Source organism: Protobothrops mucrosquamatus, unplaced genomic scaffold, assembly GCF_001527695.2.
Source record: "Protobothrops mucrosquamatus isolate PMUCROS unplaced genomic scaffold, P.Mucros_1.0 scaffold115, whole genome shotgun sequence".
Lineage (NCBI taxonomy): Eukaryota > Metazoa > Chordata > Lepidosauria > Squamata > Viperidae > Protobothrops > Protobothrops mucrosquamatus.
The window spans coordinates 1,079,533-1,099,738 of NW_015386487.1; positions in this window are offsets into that span (position 1 = coordinate 1,079,533).

Below are 20,206 nucleotides of genomic sequence, written 5' to 3' on the forward strand. Positions count from 1 at the left end.
GCTGGGAGAAGAGATCAAAACCCACTGACAATTCACCTCCTTTCTGCTAATCATGCTGTTGACTTTTGCTTCCAGATTGTCTTTTCCGTTATAAACACAATAAGATCCAGCAAGCATCTGGAGAGCTTTGAAAATGGTCTCTTCTCAAGCAGCTGCTGTGGACTCTCCCACCATGGTTTCATTCAAATGCAAGCCAGACAACGGAGCTTTGTTTGCTTGGAGATTACAGAATGTGGAGATTATGCTTTAATGAACAGCTAATGTATGTTTCAATATACAGGACAGGAAAAATAACAGAAATTTCAGGCAAGTAAACAGAAAGCATAATTCTTGACTGATGTTAACTAATCCTCGGCATAACACAAGTCCCCAAACAATTGGATTTGTTGGCTATGAGAGGAAATCAGCTTTGAAAGTCCTGCTTGCCTGAACCATCCCTGGTGGAGAGAAATCCATGTGTGGCCCCTTCTCCTGGTTCCTTATTCATGGGAACACAAGCAGATACAAATGGAAGGCTGGCCAAAGAAGCACATGACAGTGGAACAAGCTTTTATTTGCATTCAAAAGAATCTCACAAGCACACACAAACACATCCACAGAGGATCTGGCCTCCTACCTAGTTTTAAGAGGGGTTTGCAAACCATGGTTTTCTGACTAAGCCATAAGCTATTAGCCTTGCTTTATGGAGAGTATGGCTGCCTTCACCCAACCTGCTAAAAGCCAAAACTGAGGTGGTAATAATAATAATAATAATAATAATAATAATAATAATAATAATAATAATAATAATAATAATAATAATAATAATAATANGCGCCCTCAAGACGTGGTTGTTCCAGCAAGCGGGACTGGCCTAGGGGATTTTATAGGGGTTTTAATTACTTTTAAATTTGACATTTTCAAATATTTCATTTTAATCAAATTTTAACTAGGTGTAATTTGTTAGCTTTTTATCATTTGTCAGCCGCCCTGAGTCCGAAAGGAGAAGGGCGGGATATAAATACAATTAATAGAATAGAATAGAATAGAATAGGTTGTTCCACTGGTTAATTGTTCTAACTGTCAGGAAGTTTCTCCTTAGTTGTAGGTTGCTTCTCTCCTTGCTTAGTTTTGCTTCTTGTCCTGCCTTCATATGCTTTGGAGAATAGCTTGACTCCCTCTTTTTTGTGGCAACCCCTGAGATATTGGAACACTGCTATCATGTCCCCCCTCGTCCTTCTCTTCATTAAACTAGACATACCCAATTCCAGCAACCGTTCCTTATATGCTTTAGCCTCCAGTCCCCTAATCATCTTCGTTGCTCTTCTCTGTACTCTTTCTAGAGTCTCAACATCTTTTTTATTTTGTGACCAAAACTGGATGCAGTATTGCATCTAGGTGTTCGCTGATTCGTTATTTGATTATCTTTTCCAGGATCTTCCCAGGTATTGAGGTCAGGCTGATAGGTCTGTAATTTCCTGGATCCATTTTTCTTCCTTTTTTGAAGATGGGAACTACATCAGCTCTTTTCCAGTCCTCTGGTAGTTCCCCTGTGCTCCAGGATCTTTGAAAAATATAGTTCAGTGGTTCTGAGATCACATCTGCCAGTTCCTTGAGAACCTTGGGGTGTAATCCATCTGGTCCTGGCGATTTGAACTCGTCAAGGCTGGACAGGTGCTCACTTACCATTTTCTTGCCTATCTTAACTTGTGTTTCTATTCTGTTTTTTATGACACTATTTTTGATAGGTTGGTCTGTTTTTTCCCTTTGTGTAAAGACAGATGCAAAAAACAAGTTAAATAGTTCTGCTTTCTCCCTCTTGTTTGTCACCTTCTTGCCACTTTCACCCACTCATGGACCAATCATTTCCTTCACTTTTTTCTTGTTTTTTACATGTTGAAAGAAGCCTTTTTTGTTATTTTTGACTTTGGTCACAAGCCTTAGTTCATTTTGAGCCTTGGCTTTCCTCACTTCATCTTTGCAGGCTCGGGCTATTTGCTGATATTCTGACTTAGTTATGTGCCCCTCTTTCCACTTTCTATACTTGTCCTTTTTATCTTTCAATTTATCAGAGAGTTCTTTATGCAGCCATGCTGATTTCTTTTGAGAGCTGTTATTTTTCCTCTTGGTTGGTATTGTGCTAGACTGGGCTTTTATTGTCTCATTTTTCAAAATTTCCCAAGCTTGAGTTGTTTTCCCTTTGAGGGGAAAACTGTCCCTCCTGAAACACTGTCCCTCCTGAAACACTCTGGCAGTTCTCTAGGTGGTTTTCAAAACCTGCCCACTGACCAGCCAAGACCACCCCAATCACCTCCTCAGCCACTCAGTTTTCAGCATCCTGGCACAAAAGGATGTCCCAGGATAAATGCATAAATCTGATCTGATCACCCTTCCCAGGGTGGGGGTGGGGAGCCAGGGAGAGAATGAATGCCAGCCAATGCAGGGAGAGGATATTCAAAATTGAGGAATAATTAATTTATGACAAGCAGCAAAGGAGGAATCAGTCAACCTCTCAGTGCAGTAACATGTAGAGAGTTGGAAGAGATCTTGGAGGTCTTCTAGTTCAACGCCTGCTCAAGTAAACTAGTATTTTAGACTTTAAGAGAGCTGATTTCAGCAAGCAAATGGCTGAGTATGAATTAGAAAAAGCAAAAGCCAAAAGGAAAGGTTGCAACTACAGGAAGAGAAGTCAGCCAGAAGCTGCTCAGCATGTTTGCAGGACTTGACCTCCGCAAGTCTGGCACTGTCTCAGATGCTCATCCACGGCTGCTGCAGCAATGGTGGCTTTTCACTGAGAGCCAAGACCAAGTCCTAGAGACGCCCCTGAGCATGTTGCCTTTTGCCTCCTCCAGAGAAAAGGAAACCACTTGGTGGGTGTTCTCTGACTGTTTTAACTTCCTTGTGCAATGAGCTAACAAAACTCTGAAAGGGCAAGAAGAGGTGATGCCATCCTGAGAGATGGTAGCACCCAGAGCTGTGCCCCTTATTGGCAGAACCCGAGGACATCTACTCCAGCCTCAGGTATCCCCAGTTCCAGTCCAGTTCCAGTCCAGTGGACTTTCTCTTTCCTTTGGAGCATCTTCAGGAAAATGGCACCCACAGTTTCACTGCCTGCAGAGAAGATGGAGAACTCCGTTCTTGTTGGGGAAGGACCTGAAGTTTAATCAATGGCCAGAGGCTCCTTTTGCCCTCTCCAAAGGATGGAAAGCTTTTCTTGTCTCTTGGAACTTGGACCCCCAGTTGGAGCACCTTGGCCCATGCTGGTCCAACCTCAAGCAGCAACCAAATGGGCAAGCCGTATTCAGACCACAGCCAGTAGGGTGCATGTAAGCTAAGAGGACATGGATCTTCTCTCTCCCAATCAAGCTACTTGATTCTTGATTGGTTTTCCTCTTCCTTCTTCTCTGCCCCTCCACCTTCCTCCGCCCAGACCAAACAGACTGTCAACTGATCCATCCCCAGGAAAGAGGGCCCAGCCTTCTCCTTCTGCAGAGCCTCCAGGCAGGGAACAAATTGCATTGGCAGAGACCTCAAGCTGCAAGCAAGGCAGCCAACTGTTTCTTTTATTGCAGAAATCAGGTTGGCATCTCACATACAAAAATGGGCATTCTTCAGCAAAAACTGCTCTTGCCAGCCAACCCCCCAACCCCCCTTCTGTGAGAAGCCCCACACTTTCTGCACACCGATCAGTGGTCTTATTGGACAAGGCTTAAGTCAGTGGTTACCATGATTCATGACCGATCCATGGAAATGGATTGCAGCTTGATCTGCTCCAAGAAGGAGCTCCTCAGAGCCAAAGTACAGCCAGTGTTGGCGCCTGTTTTCTTAGGGGCAACCACACCTGTTCTTCTGGAGCCATCTTGTTCCTCAGTTGTGATGGGTGGCTTGTGAGGGTCCTACTCCAAAGTTTACTATTGAAATCCCAGAAGTGGGAGGAATTGCAATCTGATATGTGCCCCCCCCAAACACACAATGCCTTTGAAAGTCAAATGTTTGCTTTTAACCAGGTGCTTAAAATGAAAAGAAAGAGCAAGAAGTTTGTCCAAAATAAACTTATTTAAACCTTTCCTCCCAGCCAGGGCCGATCAGCCTGTCAATCATCCCTCTGCATAAACCCAGTCATCTCATCACACATGTGTCTTTGTTAATTAACTAATAAATCAAGCCTGTCTTGCTAATTAGGAAAATGCACTGAGTGTTACATATCCATTCCAAGGTGTGCTTGTTTTCTGCTCCACCCAGCCCACCTTCTGTGCTCTGAACAGAGTTGGCCCCTCCGGCAACTGATTCTTCATTTCCCCCCCCCCCCGCCCAAACACCAAGCAGGTCTTGGCAATTTCTTTCTAGGAGTTGCGGCCCCTGCCAGGATAAGACAGGGAGGGGGCAGCAGAGCCTACTGGTCTGGGTCTGCAAAAGGTGGACCCAGCTTCTTGCCTTCACCCACTGGCAGCTGCAACTGGGGGTGTGTGAGGGGGTGACTGGCAACCCCCTGGCCTCCTTGCAGAGGGCGTCTTCCATGCTGGCCTCCACTTTTTAGCTTCTTTGCATCTGGATCTCAGTGCACAATGTCCGTGTGTGACTTGCATGTATCAGGGATCTTCCCGTGGAGAGAAAGAGAGTTACAACCTCAGTTCTCACAGGCACCTGCTATTTGTGGAATGGCTCCTATTTCTTCCAAGATTCCTTTAAAAGGCGTCCTAATGCTAGGCTCACCATGCAGGTGGAGAGGAACTGCTGGGTGGGGCAGCTCACCTGCCGTTTGGGTTGTCAAGGTGACCAGGTGCAGCCAGCTGCTCCCTCCCCACCTTTCCGTTAGATCGTCCCAGCTCCTGCTCCCTGCCCCTGTCTGCTCCTCAGGCAGCCCCTTCAGGGAGGCCCTTGAGAAAGTCCCCTCCACTGAGCCTCCCTCTCAGCGCCCCATGAAGGGGGAGAGTTTCTCGCCCTACCTACTGGCCACCCTCCCCCACCAGAAGGACAGGCAGCCCCTGGAGTGCAGGGCCAGGCCTCCACCGAGAAGGGCGGAGAGAAGGCCAGAAAACTCCACCAGTCCAAAAGCAGCCAAGTCACCTCAGGGTGTAGTCAGAAAGCAAGATGGCCGCCATGATAACACAAAGGAAGCTCTGCCCGCTTTTACGCAATGCTCTGATGTTGCAGCCATGAATGTACCATTACAGTTGTCTCCTGGACTTTCTGCCATGCCCCGTGAACATCCTAAAGAGTCATCAAGAATCCAGTCATGGGTAGAACCCAGCTCTGGATGGCCACACAGAGGGTTGTGTGATTACCTGCCTAGTTGCACCTCCATTCTCTGTTGTTGGTTTATTAAGATGTAGTTCTCATCTTCAGTTAATTTATCTGGACAGCTTACATCACACTGTGCTTTGAAGTGGAGTGAGCTAATTAATACATTGTAGTTTTTATGTTAAAATTCACAAACAATCTACCGCCTTCTCTTAAAAGAGATGCCCAGGAAGGTTGCCCAGGTTAAACAAACAAGAAAGCCCACAAGAAATGAGCATATTGCAAAAACTGTAAGAACGGGGAAACCAATAACACAACTGAGAGCTGCAACTATCCTGCAGCTAATACGGTTCATTCAAATTGCCTGGGCAAATACAAGAGCCTCACCATGGCATCCAAGAGATTGCAGAGCCATCATTTAATTCTAAATGTGTGACTCTTGCACTGGGAAGACTTTGGGGGGAGGTATTTTATTTCAGGAGTGTGGAAGACAGAGATGGTCCGTCTTTGATTTACTGAGGGTCCTTCCAGTCCCTGCAAGATTAATCCTGCCACCTCCACAACTAAGATGGGAGGCTGGAGGGGCCATCCTCTCTACTGACTGACCCCTGGCCGTGAGCAAAAGAGGTCGGGGCAAGATGTGCGTTGTGCTGGTGGTGTTTCATTGGAGCTCTCCCTGCTCTCCTGCGATGATGCGTCACCTTGAAATAAAATAAAATAAAAATCAGTAGTAAAAATGTAATGATTTAGGCAAAAACCTTGCAACCAGCTACCCTCCAGGTAGTGCTAGCACTAACTTTTCAAGCCCTCCAGCTTAGGCCAGGCCACCAGAGTGGCCCCCCTGCCCTGACCCTCCTGTTGCTGGGGGCAGTGGAAGGGGGACTGTGGGAGGTGCCAGCCCCACTGCCAGGGGCAGAACGGGACCTTCTCCTGCCTGGTTCTCGAGGGCCTGCTTTGCCCACCCCACCCCAGCGTTCAGAAGGCAGGAATAATGGCTCTCTCACACCAAACATTTTATGGTTAATTATTTTTAAAATTCACATTAACTTTGCTTTTGATGTCCTCACGTAATTTGGAGTTATGTTTGATACTCTGCACTTTTTATTAAGCCATAAATATCTCTCTCTGTGTCTCTCTCTCTGTGTCTCTCTTCACACACACAAATACACACATATATCACACACATACCAAATTCTGCCCTTATCCCACTTTTGCCAAAATGCCACTCTCTCCCTCCCCTCCTTCAGTAAAAAAAACTGTTGGATGAGCATGGCAGAGAGGTTTATGCTGGAAACCATTCCTCGCCTCAGTTGGCATCTGGGCATCTGCCAACAACTGTCCAAGGGGTGGCGAGTGCCCCCCCCATGCTCCTGCCTGCTAGGAGGCCATCCATTGCCCGCCCTGGAACTAGGATCCGGGCCGTCTCCACCGGGCACAAGGAGCTCTTTGAAAAGGTCAAGCAATTAGGAAAGATGATTGTCATTCCCATAACATGGTGGCCATTAGGAGGCTGTCATCCCTTTTGCAAGACGGCGTAATGAGAAAGAGGAACAGGGAGGGGGGAGGCCAAGCAGGAGGAGGGAGGGAGACATAACATGGCATTACATTAATTCTGATGACAGAGATAATCAGAAGTTCAGGAAGCAGTTGCCAAATGAATCCATTATCATTACCGTGTCAGGCACACAGTCTCAGGCCTCCTCCTGGGGGCTTTTAGCAAGAAGGGGCTCCAGACCTGGAGAAGCAGCCGGCTGGCAGCAAGCTGGGTTGCCTGGAAGTCTACAGGCATCGGCTGAAGCCAGGCCTGGGGGAGTAGGAGGCTCCTTTGATTAAGTCAACCCAATGGGGCACAGATTTTGGCAGGGGGCTCTTAACGTGGGGTCCACAGATGCCTTGGGTCCCCTGGGAGATTTGGGGGGGGGCAGGGGGTATAAACTTGGCCTGGAACAGTATTGACTACTTGGTTGTTACTAACCTCCAACTGAAACGTAGCTTTTCATTCAATTACAAAGGTAGACAGCCAAGTAATTTATGGCCTCTGGACTCCAAAAATGTTGGCTAACTTCAATAAATTGCATTGTCTAAAATGATTATACCTTAAAAAAAGGATATTGTCTTGTTATTCATTTAATGGATGAATAAAGGACTTATACTACTGTGTTACATATGTGTTATTTTTAATATTTGTAAAACTATATTTGAACATAATTGGTTTCCTTTGTAATACAATCTAGATCTATGAATTTTATGTGAGATATTTAAATATGTATTTCTGAGAAGGGGTTCATAGCTTTCCTAGACTCTCAAAGGGGTCTGTGGCAGAGAAAGGTGACCCCGTCCCAAGCTGGGGGCCTTCTAGGGACTGGGGGCTTCATGCATTTTGTTTGGGGCTCTTCCAGCAAAGCCCACAGAATCCCCCACCAGCCATTTATGCTGTCAGTACTACTTAAGCCAGGAAGACATGTCAAAGCTAGAGGTCAGAACTTGTTCTTTCCTGGAGAGATGGGGGACATTAAGCAGGGACCCAGAAAGAGACCAAGTCACCAGGATATGGAAAACATGGAGAGATAGGAATTTTTCTGACTTCCCACATGTTGCTAGAACTCAGGGTCATCACTAAAATTAATGGGCAAATATTCAGGGCATTTTTAGAGTTAAACTTTGGCCTTCAGTGCCACTGAGTCTAGCACAGAGGGCCAACAATTCTAGTGATTTTAAATGGGGATTCAGCCATTCTCAGAACAAATAAGTGGCAACACTTTGAGATCTGTATAAATCTCTCACTCCTGGTTACCATAATTCAATACCAGTTGCGGGGAGAGGGGTTCAGTGGGGGAGGACTAGGAGCTGAAGGTGCTATGGAATACAGAAACTACGATTAACAAAGCCCTGGTCTTATCCTGCCCTGAGATTCTTCTCATGTCATTTGGATGAAGAACATAAGAAAATCACAGCTCATGCTTTGTCTTCCCTCTGGCCAACTCAGGACCTTCAGAAAGCACACAAGGGCAGCAGCTGTGATTGCTTCAGGCCCTGGAAGTTTCACATGGTCACTGCAACTCTTGGCAGCTATTCAAGGCACAACTGCATCCTTGTGAAGCTTCCTAATCTACAGATTGGGACAAATGCTACAGCATTGTTAGCTTCCTAGTGCCTTCTCCATCTTTGATGCCACACAAGAGAAGCAGGCAGAGATCTCTGAGTGCCCATTCCCTCTTGCCACTCTGGCACTCTGGCACTTGTCATATTAGAGAAGGACTTAAAGACCATCCAAGGCAGGGGAAGATGAATTATGTTTCATTTATATCAAAGAAGCAATCTCAGAGTCCATTTGTGATCAAATTTGCTGTCAGAGAAACTTTGCTTTATCTCATTACGTCTTCTATTTGCTGGCTTCTTGTCCTTGAGACTATTAAAGTTTAATGTCAAGTTAGAGATGAAATGGAGTCCTTGCAGCATTGACTCATCAGGACCTCTCACCACCAACACTAATTTTGACAACTAATTACAGTTGGTGTGGGGGCCAGCTGGAGGGAGAGGAAGAGGGGGATTCTCCCTTTGCCCACAGCTTGTCAAGGTAGTCACAGGGCCAGGCTACAAATGAAAATTAGCATTGCTTTCTGGGAAAGGGACTCATCCGGTGCGTTCCTTCTTCCGCCAAGTGGAGGAAATCTGGAAACAATGTCCTGCATGGGCTATTGGGACCGAGCACAACCTCTGTAAGGGGGTTCAGTTGACCCAGGAGTCCCAGACGGAGGTCTTTGCTGTTATGATAAAGGAGGCAGGATGAATCACGTTTGGGAGCTTTGCAAAATTCTACCTTGGGACAACTTTCCCAGATCAGAGGTTTGGTTCTCAACATGCTTAGCTGGGCCACTGAAAGAGCCAGCAGCTCAATTCAAACCCTTTGCTAAGCTTGGTTACAGTTAACTCTGCTTTGTTGTGATGAGATGTGCTATGCAAATCCAGCCTTAGCTTAGGATTCAGTATATTTTATATCAGGTTCAAAGAACCAAGAAGAACACATGGAGTTAGTTCTGAAGAGTTCCTTCATTGTTGCTCACCTACAAAAGGAATCTCACCAGTCTAAAGCAATTATCTGCAATAATTACAGATATACTCTGGGAATTGCTAAGGAGGGTCCAACCTCGTTCTGTTCTTGCCCACCAGACATTCCAGGCTGTGCTGAGCCCCTCCCTCCTGCAACTCCAGACTACCTTCCACCGTGTAGGTATGCTGGAGGGAGCTGCCTCAGGATGTAGAGGCCAAGCCCCTTCCCCTGCGGTGGCCCTAAGCAATAGCTCAGACCCCTTTGGCACCCAGGTCAGCTGAGCTTTGACTGGGGCTCTGGGGAAGAATCTTTCCTTCGTATATGGGTTGGTGATGGCCCCTGAGAAGGAATGAACTGGAAGCCAAGCCTCACTGGTTTTCTCCCCCCCCTCCTCCGCCCCACTTCAGTTGGCTGTTATTGCTGGCAGTTTATCAACAATAGCTGATTAGGCTCAGGATGGTGGATTTGCCCTGCCCCAGACACCTGCTAAATGAACAAGGGAGAAAGGATCCTGGTTTTCAGACATCCTTGCACCCGTCTGTAATTGCCGCCTCTGGCTCAGCCACCGCCTTGCCTCGGACCAAGAGACCGCTCCTTCCTGACTAATGCAAAGCCCCAGCAGGAGGAACAGCCAAAAGCGGTCAAGGTGGTGATGGGGATTTTCGGCAGGAGCCCCCAGTGACCCTTCGCTGTCAGCCCGCCTGTCTGGGAAGTAGGCTGGCGAGTGGGACTGGGCCCCTGAAGAAGCACCCACCCCCTGCTGGCTCAAGCCCAGCTTGGCTAGATGGTCCCTGTTACTAAGAGGCTTTCGGCAGAAGCACCTGGCCAAAACTGGCAGCAAAGCCAGAAGGGGCACCTGGGTCCCCAAACTGGAGAAGCCAATCCAAACCCCAAGATGCCCCTGGGGGGGAAGAACCTCTGAGCCTTTCCTGCAATTGTTCCCGGGAATGAGATCTATAAAGCCTGCCAAAAAGTTGTTGCAGAGGCCTAACACAGCCCCAAATGTCTGGCACCCTCTTGTCTGAGCCTCAGATGCTCTCCAGAAATGTTAGGTGTGCGTCCTGCCCATCGCCAGAGGGAGGGAGGGAGCACCCACCCACCCAGCCCGGCCCCCAGCCTTTTGCCTCCCTTCGTCAAAGGACTTTCTGAGGGCTGAGCAGGGAGGATGCTGGGAAGGGAGACTTTCTCTTCATTTTGCAAAATGCCATTCCTGGAAAAGGAAGAACTATAGCAGCAAGCAAAGCCAAACATTTGACAAAAAAGACATTTCTCTGCCTCACAAAGACAGCTGGGTACGGCTTATCAACCAGGATCTCCCCAGATAGCTGTTTCCAAGGCAGGGAATGAAAGCAAGGAGACCCCGAGACCTCCCCAGGCTTCTGGTCAAGGTGGGGCAGGTAGGAACCCCCCCTCTCCAGAAAAGCCATGTGAGGGCCTTGCAGACAGTTATTCTCCTCCCTCCAGGCCCAGAAAGTGGCAAGGGGGGGAGCCATGGGTGCTGTTTCTGAACCAGCCTGCGCCAGAGCTGCACCCGCCCCAGAGTTAAATGAAGGCCTTGCTAGAAGGTGCCCCCTCCAAACAAAGAGGGGCTATCAGAGTAATAACAGCCCTGTTCCTTCTGATAATAAACAGCTCCCATCTCGGCCCCTGCTCAGCCCGTCTCGCACTGCCCTCCTTCCGTCCGTCTGCCGTCCGTCCCTTTGGGCGAGACTAATCACATCTGCGCTTGAAAAGCTGCCAATGAAAAGAAACAGGCCGGCACCTCTGCACCTCCTTGATAAACATCCCTGGATCTCCTTCTTCCTAAAGAGGTGTCTATTTAACACAATTTCCATCTCAAACAGCTGCTTTGCATTTCCTTTTGGCTTTATTAAAACTGATTTTCTCTTTGCACTCTCCAAACTGATCTGATTACATTTCCATTTCTCCCTGAAGAAAGGCGGGAGGGGGAAGGGAGGGGGAAGGGAGGGAGGCAGGAAAACAGCCCGGTTCTTCTTTGTGCAGCCGAGATGGATTTCTGGAGGTGGGCTGGCTCTTGTCTGCTTCTTTATTTTATTTGTGTCCATTTGAATAGCGCTTCAGTGATGGCCCCAGGGAGCCAGCTCTCTCCCGGGCTGCATCCTCGCCTCCATTTCCATGGGAACAGAGGGGGAGGGCTGGAGTCTTTTCCATGGGCATCCTGCAAGGCTGGCATTGTTAAGTCCGGAGAATAATGGCGCTTGAGACGAAGCATCTCCAACAAGTCTTTATTGTTTGCTTCCATTCTGCGAACAACGACAACCCCAGAGGCGCGCAAGCCTCTATATATACTCTCCGATCCCCGGACAATTCCCACCAGTCACAAGGCAGTCCTTTCCCGCCTTGCGCATGCACGCCAGGCCGGGGCCGGTCAGTCTGGTCCCGGGCAGCTTTTGCAAATGCCCGGGACTCTTGCAACTTCCTGCGCCTGCTTCTGCAGGCACGGGACACAACACCCCTCCCCCCTAGATAAAACAATGCTGCGCCCGACATGGATGCCACCTTTGGTAGAAGGGTGTGAAAGAGCCGCCGTAACGTGGCAAATCATGCTGTCTAGTAGAACTCCTTCAGTCAACCCAGGCAATTCGCAGCGATGTAGCCTTTATTTCCGCATGCTTCTGGTGTCCATCGCGTCCGATGTAATGAAGCTCAGCTGGGCCCTTGTCCTGACGATCCTTGGACCTTCTCCCAGCTGCTTGGTAAAGCTTGTCCACCTCTTCTTGTGGATGGTTGCAGTCACTGGAGCGCTTCGAGTGGGCCGCAGAATCTTGGCCACTCCACTTCCAGATCTCTCTGTTGATTCCCCAGCTCGCTGATCTCTCTGTTGAAATGTGTGTCTCCAAGCCCTGATCGAGGATCAGGGTCATCTTCTGTAGACGCACACACCCTCCAGCGATTTCGTACTGGCAGGATAACGCTGACTTCCACGCCGTTCGAGGATCAGGGTCGTCTTCTAGCTTTTCTTAGCTGTAGAGATTGAATCCCACCTTCGTCGCCAGTGTTAAGTCCGGAGAATAATGGCGCTTGAGACGAAGCATCTCCAACAAGTCTTTATTGTTTGCTTCCATTCTGTGAACAACGACAACCCCAGAGGCGCGCAAGCCTCTATATATACTCTCCGATCCCCGGACAATTCCCACCAGTCACAAGGCAGTCCTTTCCCGCCTTGCGCATGCGCGCCAGGCCGGCGCCGGTCAGTCTGGTCCCGGGCAGCTTTTGCAAATGCCCGGGATTCTTGCAACTTCCCGCGCCTGCTTCTGCAGGCATGGGACACAACAGGCATAGTTTGCATGCACAAGGCCAAGATGCTTCAGGGCATGGGATGATCATGTGTGCATGAGTACCTGGTCAACATGTTACTTCTTGAAGCACATGGATCCCTGTCTCACATACATGCATTTTCCACACCTTCTGGCACTAGGATTCTGTCCCGTTAATTGCTCCTGAGCCCAGAACGGCCAAGGTTCTCCTGGCTGCAGCCCCACATGTCCTAGGGTGGGCCATGGGTGCTGGGCCCCACCCCAGAGCCAGCCTGGAGGAGGCCAGGGCACCTGCCCAGGCTGCATCCCTTCGCTGGCCTTTGGGATGGAGGTTACAGGAAGCAGCTCTGGGTTATTAAGATTGATTTGGCTCGCATGTCATTCTGACAGGTCCAGAGCAACACTTAATGGGGGGGGGGGAGAGATTTGGTAATAATTACCATCTCTAATTACTGCTAAAACATCAATTGCTTGTGTTCAATTAGCAGCACAGATCCAGCCATGGCAAATTTTTGCAGCACAAAATCAGCTGAAAATTGATTTTGGAAGTCTTAATGTAGATTTGAAATTGCTAACCGGATAAGAAGGGACCATGTGAAGAACTGGCCACAAGAAATTTGGAGCTGATGTAATTGCTTTGGGGGAAGATTAATAACCTGTGTGCGACACTTATATCTTACACATTGTGTGGAAGTCACTCATTAGACACAAGGACAAAGGAAGGGAGAGAACCAGTTAGCAAGGATACTGCAATTAACATGGAATTTTAGAAGTTACATTCTGAGGACTTCTCAGCTATAACGTTGCAACGGGGTCTCCACTGAGATGTGATACAGAAACAAACTGAAGGCAGCTCTCCAGATCATTTTATGCAAGAAGCATAAAAAAGTCCCAGAAACTGTGTTGCTCCCCACTGTGGTTGATTCTTGCTACTGGGGGTAAGGTGGGAACACCAACATCATGGCTTTGTTTTCCTTTACCACAGTCTAAGTACGGTATGTACTTTTTAAAGTGGGGGCCAAAACTCCAGGTAACATCTGCTTTTAGGCACCCCTACAGGCGACTCAGAGAAAAGAAGAGGCATGCATTAAATCACACCCAGAGCCTTCTTTTGCCCTTGTTCTCCGCACTTGGACTGGAAGGCAAAACTGGCTGAAACCTGGTGAGTTACACTTGCTTGGAAAAAAACCCCAAAACTATCCTTTCACTGGTCAATCCTAAATGCATATCCAGCATTTTCGCCATCCCTGTGTGATCAGCTAGGGTTGGATGCCCCAGTTGTCCAATGAGGGGGGACTGAGGGCACTGCTGGTTGCAGAAAGAGAAGGCCAACGGCCCAGGTCCTCTCCTCAGCCATCACCTTGCGGGCAGTGGCCAAGGGCAGCAGTCTGTGGGCACCTCTGTACAGAACCACTCAGAGGCACTCAGCTGGCACAAATCGAAAAAGTCCACCTTTGAAACAGGCAGGACAACGTGACTGCCGGATGGCCGGTGGCCGAAGGGGGGGAAGTGAGTGTGGCTCCTCCAGTCAAACCCCAAAGTGAAGCGCTGCCCACCTGTTTCTACAGAAGAACCCTTGGCTTAACTCTTGTTTGAAAAGCAGCCCAGCCCTCTCGTCTAGTGGCTGTCAGCACTTCTTGTGGTGGTGAATCCCTCAGGAAGGGTTCCAAGGCTCAATGGCTGCAGCCAGAAAGTCAGGGCGGGAGTGTGCAGGTATCCCAGACTGCTCCAGCCAAGGGGTTTCAGCTTCTCCAAGGTCCTTCTAGCCTCTTCTTGTCATCCAAGAAGGAGGGTGTGTTATTTTTAATTCATCAGAGATTTTAAAAAGAGAAGGGGGGGAAGGGAAGGAGGAAAATCTCCCCAGCAATGCTGCACAGCTGTCTTTGGCCAGAACAAGAAGCAAAATCAAGTCCCTTTTACAGACAAGGACTAATTTGAGCACCGCTGGCCAGCTGCATTTGCATAATGAAATGCCAAAAGGATGTGTTGCTCATGTATTTTTAAAAGATTTGACTTTAATTTTATTTAGCTTAAGAAGGGCCCATCACTCACTCTCCAGTGGTCATTTAGAAAGTTTTTTCAATTGTGTTTCCAGAAAGCTGTTTTTAGGCCGTAAGTGTCTCTTGCAATGGACCAGAATACGAACGGGTCTTCTCTGACATTTAGGCGTGAGGTCTCTCCTGAAGTGGCCCTGTCCAGGCCTCGGTGGCTTTCTTCTTTCCAAGCCACAGGTTCTGCTAGAAAAAAATCTCAGCCTTTTTGCAATGCAGGTAATGATGTTTTTAGGTGTTTCTTGTAAGCACAGCATCAAAGTGTTTTTGCAGAGGCAAAACGGAGGGTCTTTTTTGCAGATCCTTTCCTCTATTTTTCCCTTTGTGCAAGTTATTTTAAGTAGGGTAGGCAAGGTCCTTGTCCCGTTCCCCCCCCCCCAAAAGGGAGCGCTTCCAGCCAACCCTCTTTCTCCCGCTCCATGGGGCCATAAGGGGACCAGTGTGCAGACTGGAAGATGCTCTCGCTTGCCACAGGCCAGGCAGGAGGAGGCAACTCTGGGAAACCCCAGGCTGTGGATCCTGTGACCTCAGACCACCCAACTGGGCCCCTCCGCTTGAGCTCCCCTCCTCTTCCTTCCCTCCTGTTTGCATCAGCAGTGAGGAGGTGAGGGTTGGGAAGAAGGAAGGCATGGCTGCCCACCCTCCAGGGCTTCTTTCTGCGCCAGCCAGCCCCCCCCCCCAGGCTGTCTCTTCTCTAGACCCCATGAGGTCAGCAGGGCAGAAGACAAGTGCAGGAGCCCCTTTCCTGCCTGGCTTCCCTTCCCAGAGGCAGGTGGCAGGATCAGGGCCCCAGGAGGTTCCTTTCCACCCCCTTAAGTCAGGGTTGCCCAAGCTCCAGGCGTGCCTTGCACAGCTGGGTCAAGCCCAGCAAGAGGCTGACTGGGGCACTCCACCCCTGCTCTGTTGGCCAAATTGAACTTCTCCTGCCCAATGGGCTGCACCTCCTTCCAGAGGGCAGGGGGTCTCTTTCGTGGAGAGCCCCCATTGCTCAGTCAGGCATCTGCATCCAGTTTCTCCCGTGCCTGGCGCTCACTAGCCAGGCAAATGCGGCAGTGTCCGAGCCAGGGGGACGGAGGCCCAATCTTAGAGCTGGATCATTAAGAAGGGAGCCTGGAAAGAGAGATCTGGAGCGCTGCAGAAGCTGGAGGGGAGGGGAGGGGAGGGGACGGGGGAGGGCTTGGGGCTAATTAGCCCATGCACAGCTGCTCATTAGAACTATTACAGTTGTAGTATTAATTTCCCTGCCTCTCATCTGCAATGCAGGTTTCCGTGCTTTCCCCACAGCTTGCTTCTATGTCAAGGGATGGGCCAGACAGGCAGGCCTGGGGGGGGGGGTTCCGCAGGGAGGCTTCCATCAGACTCCAGGTGTCACCAGGGTTGGGGAGGAATCTCCCCTCTGACCCCGAAGCAGCACCACTTGCAAGAACATCCCATAGACAGGATGGGATGCTGGGAAGGGATGGTGGAGCATGCGAAGAGTGCCAGGGGTAGAGATATTATAGCCAGGCAATCAGTGCTGCAGAGGAAGTGGAAAAAATTATACTGCAGTCTTGGAAGCCTAGGAGCCAAACTGCAATACAGTCAAAAATGGATTTCCAGTATTTTTCTATATATTAATTTTGTATGTTAATATACCACCCAGCTCGATTCAGCCCCTTGACTCAATGGGGCACCTTAATTATTCCTTATGGAACGCAACCAATATTTCTCAAGCTATCCTCAAACTTGGACAGGTCCAGTACTTGGCACGTTTATTCTACCTGCATTATTTCAAAGTGTGATCATGCCTCAGTCAAGAGCCCAGGCAAAATTCTGGAGGAAACGAGGGGAAGGGACCGAGAGCAGGACCCTGACGCAACCCCGACTAAAATGTTTTGGGGTCTGCTACTTCTTAGTGGAGCTCAGCTGAGGAATTAATTAACAGGATTTCCCTGCCCCTGTCACAGAGATTGCGGGGGGGGGGGAGCTGCTGCGAATGCTGTTTTGGTACCAAATGTAAATGAAAAACACAATTTCAGACTCAGCAATTAATGGATGGAAAGCCTTTCTAAGCAAAGCATTAAGAGGCCCAAGTGGGTGGTGGGTGGAGGCAGACCCCCTGCTTGCCACCCCCACCAGGCTGAAGAGAGGATCCTTTGCTTGCAAAATCTTTGTTTGGACTGAGCAGATGATAAACTTAACTTTTCCTTTTCCTTTGTTCTAAATGAATGTTCACCTCACATTTGGTAAATGAGTACTGCTGACACCAGCCAGCTCTCATTTATCTAATAATTCCATGCAAATATTTTCTTATATTTCAATGAAACATGTCAAAACCTATTACCCCCGGAACAGCTGCAGCAAAGGAGGGAGAGGCTGGTTCCTAAGGAAGCCCTCCTCCCCCCGCCGGCCTCTGTGGGGCAGGAATGGGTGGAGGGAGATGGAGAGGGGTGGGTCATCAATGGCTCCACATCTTTGAACCCAGTGCAAGGAAGCTGGGCTGACCCACCTCCCTTCTCCTAGGCCAGGGACTGGCTGCTTCAGGAGACAGCCGTGCCTTCTCTCTTGGGGGGGGGGTGCAGAAGAGTCTTTTCCAACCCATCCAGCCCCCCACCTTCCCAGCAGCAACTGTGCAGATCCCAGAGAGAAGCTCTGGTGCAGCCCCAGAAAAGACTTGGGGGGTCTCGACCCACCAGGAGAGGCAGCCCTTGAGCTGCCCAGGCCCAGATCTTGGTGAAGAGGTGAGTTGGGCCCCGGGGCCCAAGGCTTTTGCTGCCCAGCAAGAATCTGCACAAAGCCACCCAGGAGACCCAGAGCCACAAGGAGGCTGGGATGCCACTGATTGGGGGGGGGGGGTTGCCATGGAGAGAAAATATCCCTTCCTTTGCTGTCAATAATTCCAGCAGTGCCGTCTGATCAATTTTTTTTTCTTCCTTCTCTCACCCCAGGCTGGTTGCAGGACCTAAATTGGGGGAGGAGCTCGTCAAACTGCAGCAAAGGCTTACCTGGGTGGGAGAAGCAGATCTCTGCACCACCCCCATGGGTCCAATGCCAGCAGATCCTTGGAATCTGTCCACTGGTCACATAGCATCTGGTCTCACTTTCAGCAAGAGGTTCGCAGGCAAAGGAAGAAAGGACGTTTCTTTTGTCCAGAGCGCTTGGTGGGCCTTTGCTCCAAGCACAGCAGGCAGGGTTGGATGGAGAAGAGTCTTCTCTCCCCCTCTCTCTCTCACCCCCCACCCCCACCCCAAAGACCCCCTGATTCCTTCCTCCAACAGGGGCAAAGACGCATTCCAAACAACTGGAGGAATTGTTGAACCTTCCCCCTCTAGAAACCTCCCCCCCCCAGCAGGTGAGGACAGAACCTGCCCCCTCTTTGCAGGGGGATCCCCTGGGATAAAGCTGCCACCCTCGAGGCCGGTCTGGATGAAGCTCCTGGACCCCTTGCAGGGGGGCGAAGGCCCTCACTCTCAGCCCCACAGGCAAGGCCTCCTGCCTGGGGCCCTCCGACTTGGTCTGGGAGTTGTGGGCACAGGAAGAAGGAGCCCCAGGAATCCTCTGCTGCCTCTTTGTCCTGCAACTCTACGTCCCAGTTGCTCTCGAGGGCTGCCCAGGAAATGGGCGAGGCTCGTCGGTCTCTTTTGCTCCCCTTTGGGGTTGTCGTTTTCTACTCTTTCATTTTTATTTATTTATTTATTGGCTCTTCCTTGAGCAGACTCTTGCACTAAATTAAATAAGCCAAACTCCCTTTTTATTTCCTCTTTGACAGTAACGTATTGCAAATGTGCATGGTTTTGACATCCTAATATTCAGAGTCATATCCCTTGGGATAAACACATCAGCTGTTATCCGAGACGGTGATTTGTTCCAAGACAAAATGGAGCCAGAAAATGGAGCTAACAGTCTCCCCAGTGAACCTGCCTGGCCACACCAGCATAAGGCGGCCGAAAGGCCACCGAAATGCCCCCACCGGCCAGCTCCGTTCCCCTCCCTAGGGCTGGGCATTGGATTCAACCCCAAATAGGAGCACTGTGGCTCCTGAAACGGCCCTCGGAGCTCCGTTCTTTGTTCTGGGGCAGGACTAGTCACCTGATTGTATCCGGGTCCCCCATTCCAGCTGCCCCCCTTTTGCTCAGCATGCCTTTTGTGAGGGTCATCTCCATTCTACTGCTAACTCAGGATCCGGGAATCTGGGGTAAGGGGAAAATGGAAATATGGAAGATCATCTCCCACTGGATTTGAGCAGGCTAATTTCGCTGCCGGAATGAAAACTGCTGATCCATCAGATAATTTTAATTACTACATTATAGTCTGAACAAAACCCCTCCCCTTGAGCTCCCCCCCTCCATCTTAAAAAGATCTGCAGGAAACAGATGGGTTCCTTGCCACCCCCCCTTGCTGAGCCGAGAGCAACCCAGGGGGAGGGCCGGGCCCCTCGACAGAGTCCTCAATCAACCCACCCCAGGGAGCCCAGCTGACGTTTCTGCTCATCCATGGGACACAGGGGCCCAAAGGTTCTGCCTGGTCCAGAGGTCACTTCTCTCTGACCGTGCCCAGCGAAGCCTGGTCATTCACGTAATCTCTTGTGCAATCTGCTTGTTCCACAGACTGGGCCCAAGGACAATAAGGCCTGTTTAAATGAATCCTATTAACACCATATTGTAAAATTCTTTAAAAACTGTCGTATTTTTCTATTTATCTCTTTGAGCAGAAGTCAGTTGTATTTGGCTGGGCAATTCCTAGTTTCCTCTCAGGCCATGTCAGAGGTGGGGAAGAGGATGCAGGAGACCCCTCCCCAAAGGAACCAGGATGGGCTCTGCCATGGCTCTGGGAGTGTTTGCAAGAGGTGGGGGCTGCCAGAATCAGAGGAGCCTCTCTGCTCCAAGTCCGTGAAGCAGGAGCAGGGCCCAAGAGCAAAGCTTCTTGCAAACCCTTCCTGGACCTGGCAGGCTCACAGCTTTGCCCCTGGCACATGGAGGGTCTTCCTTCTCTTCTGCTTGTGGACACAGGCGGGGAGAAGGAATCTGTGACAGCTGTGGGGATCAATGCCTTGGCCAGTGCTCTCTGGTCTTCCTATGATGCCAACAGGGGACAAAGCCAGGCAACTCCAGAGACCTTTGATGCTCGCCACATCTGACCACATCTGGCGTTCTTCTGACTCAGTTGCAATCACAGCCCAATTGCAGCTTCCACCAGGCAGGCATCAGGACTGTGGCAGGAATATTGCTGGCACTTAAGGATGTCCAAGTGGCATCAAGTAAATTCTTGGCTGGAGGACACAAGTCACAGACGGACCAAACTGGGCACCAGACCTCAAAGTTACCTAGGGAGCAAAGTTGGGCAAGCCTGGTGGCTCTTTCTCGCTCAACGGAGTTTTCAGCAATGCCCGGGTGGCCTTCTGGACAATTCTCCTGTTTTTCGCAGGGAAATCCAGAAGCAAATATCAAAAGCGGAAGAATGAGGCTGGCAATGACTGCCGAAGGCCTAGTGATGCCTTTAAAATGCGGCAGGCATGGTAATCTAATAAACAGAGCAACAAAGCATTTGTCACCCGGCTAATTTTATTAGAGTAGATCTCAAATGGCTAATTTCCTTTTACTAATGAGTAAATTAGCTGAGTCTCTAAT